A 5,000-nucleotide genomic window follows, 5' to 3' on the forward strand; every position below is an offset into this window, starting at 1 on the left:
CCAACTTAAGATCCATATTCAAACTACAGATTCAAAATTGTTCAAGTTGAAGCGTTTGTTTGAACAGTTTGCAGGAGGCAGGTACTTGCTTTCAAGCAGAACACGGGGAAAAACAAACTTAGCGGGAGTGTTTACGCGTTTGGTGTAATGACGTAAAACGGCCTCGACAACTTCTGTAGTCCTATTCAGCCACTTGTTAACAACCATCATTTTTCAGACACGTAAACTCTTCAAGAATCACCAGTGGGGTCACTGCTGATGTATTTAATGTCGTAGAACAAAACGTGATCTGTCTCTTCAATGTGTCTCAACCACAGACCTTATTTTGAGCTATTTTCCAAAATCCTATGGAGAAATTGCATTGCTTTTTGTCGAAGGAACCGGAAGTGGTAAAAATGCTAACTTACTTCCGGGTTTTAGGACGCTCACTGTGGCACTCTATAAACAGTACAATTAAGAAGAAAAAGGGGATGAATATTTGTACTTCTCCTCTTTGCCAATAATTATGAGACAACCGATAGTTTCACATTTCAGTATTTAATTATAGTGTTTGAACTTTAGTTTATGAACACCTGAGGTTAAAAAGGGCTAAGATGTAGTGATCAAAGATGGATGAATTCATATTCTATAGCTCTGACCTAACCAGATCTAACTGGAAACACTACTTAAACACAAAAAAAACATACAACGGTTCAGACTCTTTAATTATATTTATTATTTCTAGTTTGGTACATCAGAAAATGCAATTCCTCTATTGGACACTTCTCCTTGACACTCATCCATTTTTCTCCTTGATAAAGCTTTCCTCCTCTGATTTTAAACCAACAATAAAAATGTAGATGTATTCATAGTACACACATTTGGTATGGCACCTTCCCTTTCCAGCTGATTTGTATTAATTTTGAATCATCTCATACACATTGAAACAGAGAGTACCCTTCCAACTTCAACGAAGTAGCTTGGAAAGTGTTTTAATGAAGCAGCAGCAGCCATGTTGTTTCTCTCATGTGTCTTCTTCGCTCTCACAGGGGATTTGACAGATGCTAAAACGGAGAGTAAGGTGGGTTCGCTCCAGCACGAGGTGGAGTGGCAGGCCTACCACAACATCCTGAAGAGGTCTCGTGTGATGGAGCGCACTAGGTGGATAGACATCCGAGGAAATCATGGTGATTAACCGCAGCACTTTGTTGTCTTTTAATGTTCTCTGCAAACTCACTGGTGCCATGGAAACATCCCAGAGTACAATTAAGATTTTCTGAAGAATCCATTAACTGCGGTGCTCATGCTACCCCTCCTCTTCACTGCCTCTTTCCCCTCTTTTATTGGATCGCAAGCTATTAGATCGGAAAGAAGATATCTTAACTTTGTAGCTTTTGAAAGAAAAGAAAGCTAGTTATTGGATCTGGAGTTTCTGTGACCACCAAATCTCCTCTTATTGATCGCAGTTGTAGATATGTTTCCTGTTATTGTGTCTGTTAGTGGGTTCTATGTTTATCTGGTTTGATATCAAATGAGGAAATCAGAATCATAGACTTTCTTCATTAGACATGCTGGTGTTTAGCAAGCAAATTATGAAATTGTTGTCTCTTATAGCTTACATTTTGTTAAACCTCACCATCATTTCATTTCTTCTGACAGATGCCTTCAATATAATGTCATTGGACAGCGTCAACAATTATTACCGGTCAGTATGATACACAGTAAACACCTGATTTATATACTGTTAAAGTCTACTCCTCCATGTCCTATATTAGCGAGCTAAATGTGAAGTCGATCAGAGAGCGTAGTAACTTCAATGCCTCTGAAACCTGAGTAGTTGCAGTTGCAGACCTATTTTTGACAATAATGCGAGCTGTCTGAGAGTGCTGAGGACTGAAATAGAAGCACACTCTGCAGAAAGAGAGACTGCCTCTCCTTTCTTCTGACACAAATTATGTTTTATGTGACATTGCTGCTTCTGTTAATGCTGATTTATCTTTTATCTCCTTAATATTCCTAATGTTGTGGCCATCCTCTGCCATACAAAGGCTGTCTCCTGTGCAAGCCTAATTTATTTATTTATATAAAAATGCATCAAATTATCTCTCAGCACTCTGTGAAAGCTGCTGGCTCCATCCCAAACCACCCTTGTTGCTCTAATAGACTTTTTTTTTTTCAATGTTCTCTAGGAAGTACTCTGCTAATCAGAAAATAGGCTCATTCCACTATGTTCACAAAACTCCCCTTCGGCAACTACTCCTTTGTCTGTGCGGACGCCACTCTGACTCCGGGACCCAAGAGGCCGTACAATTTCTTTGGTATTCTTAACCAGGTACAACTCCAGTGCACAATCTGTTGAATATAAACATTGGCTGAATATTTTGTAAACTTTAGAAAACAGAGAACCTTTGAATACTCAAAACAACCGTTCTTTTATTACCCATTAAAAGGATTAGTGGAGGTTTAAAGGGTTTAAGGTCATAATCCTATAGGGTGTGTGGCCATTAAAAAGTAAATGGAAAATAAAATGTTTCAAAATTATAAGGTTGTACTAAATTACACAATGTACAGTATTCACTTACTAAAATTTAATAAACAGTGCCTTATGTGTCTTAAAAAAGGAACAAATCCAGCACTTGTATACTGCAGATAATAAATGTAAGTAATATATACGTAGTTATTCTAATGTATTTTCTCTCTCAATCTATGAAAGACTCAATGGACCTGCTGGACACGTTCAGAGCTGAGAGTCTGAAGAGCAACCAGTCGATCTGGTTTGGCCACTACACCACCTCCACTGTCGTCTCCCCGTCTCCAGGAATCAGAGACTTGATGAGGTAGGAGTGCCGAACCAGCTATATTCCTGACAAGTACATTGTCCCATTGTCTGCCAACAGGTTTGACTTAACACACAAGCTTAGAACTATGAAGCTAAAGGTGAGCAGTGTTTGACTTGCAACTGGTTCACTCCATTAAAATGAAATTAAAGTGGTGGGACCTTTCTTATTTAGAATCCCTAATTTTGCTTTTTTAATATCATTTAAAGGTAACCTATTATGCAAAATCCACTTTTTCATGTCTCCTCTACATCAACATGTGTCCCCTCTGTGTAAAGAGACTCTGAAAGTTTCAGGAAAAAAGATTCTCTCACTTTTTGTCCTGATCCATTTATATAAAAACCTGTCTGAAAATGAGCTGATCAGATTTTGGCCAATTTATGATGTCATAACGATTTGTTGGCTTGTGTAACCATTAGCCAATCACCAACCCCCCCCCCCCCCCACCTTATCACCTGAATCTCCTCCTAGAGCACCATTGTGTTCTTTTTAACCAAATCTCTCTTTGAGGGGCGTGGGGAGGGGCTCCATATTTTCATCTAGACAGAGAATCAGCACTTTTGAAACAGGGCTGAAACAGAGGGGATTATGGGATGTTGCAATGATCTGTTTGGTATTTCGAGCCAAACACTTCAGAGACATGTTTTGTATATATCTGAGACCTATAATATTGATGAAAAACATGATAATAGGGGACCTTTAAAATATTTACAGCAGTAGTTGGCATATTATGACAATGTGACTTATATTCTTACATGTGGGATCCTTGTGTTTAGATCTGCAGTAGCGTATCTGTGTGGCCACCTGCACACGCTGGGCGGCCTGATGCCCGTCCTCCACAGCCGACACCCCCAGGCACCCTGGAGCTGGAGCTGGGCGACTGGATGGACAACCGCAGGTACGAAAGAAAACAACAAGTTATTATTTGCCCATCTTGTTTGTTTGTTGTTTGTTCACCATGTAAAGCGGCCTTGGGTCCCTTGAAAGGTGCTATACAAATGTCATCTATTATTATTATTATTAAAGGTCTTGAATGAATTGGACAAAAGTCTAAAATATTTTCACCTGGTAGTCATATTGGTCCAAAGATTTCCTATTTGACCGCAGGTCGTCATCATATGCCTATTAAATAAAACAACAGTGGATTAGGCTAAAAGTTGTTAAAATAAATTTTTATTGAGTTTCAGTAGGAAACTATAATAGCTGTTACAAACACTTTACTTAATTTAAATAAAAAATGTAAATGATACTGTTTACTCGGGTCAAGTTTGTATGCAATATATCCTTATTAATTATTGTTATACCCTTGTATTGTCATATTGTGAGTATGTATTAAATTGCACTTTGAGTAAATTAAAAAGGTCTTGAACTTGGTGAACCTGCAATAACCCGTCTCACTCCTGTCTCCAGGTACAGGGTTCTGGCCTTTGACCACGACCTGCTGAGTTTCTCTGACCTGAAGTTTGAGCAGTGGCCAGCCGTGCTCATCACCAACCCCAAGGACGCTCAGTACCTGCACCCCGGACTGGAGCCGCTGGGCCGAATACGGAGATCAACCCACATCAGGTGTTTGTTCTGTGTGTGATCACTGTTTGCTGAGCCATAAACCCCTCCCTGGCCTCTCACCTACTACACAAGCTCACACACCACCCATGTTTACTGAGCACCTGCCACTTACACCTATAGACCCATACTGTGGAGATTCAAGATTCAAGGCTTTTATTGTCATTCGTACATAGTGTAGTTTATGCCGATGAAAATCTTAGGTCCCAGGCAGTGCAACACAATAAAACAGATAAAATAGTGCAAGATAATACATTAAAATAGAATAGAATAGAAGTAGTGCCATAAGAGTATACAAGTGATACCAGGGTGTCTGCGGGGTCTTAAAAAGTATTAAAAGTTGATAATCAATTTAGCGAAAATGAAGGCTATTAAAAGTATTAACATCATTTTCCAAGGTATTACATTTTGTAGCTTGTTTTCAATAAGTATATAAATTGTCCAAAGAGGTTGTATTCTAAGTCTGCCTGAATGTAATCATTGCGTAGGTGTGTAGTGTGATTCTGTGTAGTTTATTTATGGCATCCCGTTGGATTTGACGTCATCTGAACAGGACATCACGCTCACTGCTTGATAGCGCGCGAAGGTCCGTTTACGCCGGTTGTTAAACAACATCGTATG

The sequence above is a fragment of the Trematomus bernacchii genome, unplaced genomic scaffold (assembly GCF_902827165.1).
Source record: "Trematomus bernacchii unplaced genomic scaffold, fTreBer1.1, whole genome shotgun sequence".
NCBI lineage: Eukaryota > Metazoa > Chordata > Actinopteri > Perciformes > Nototheniidae > Trematomus > Trematomus bernacchii.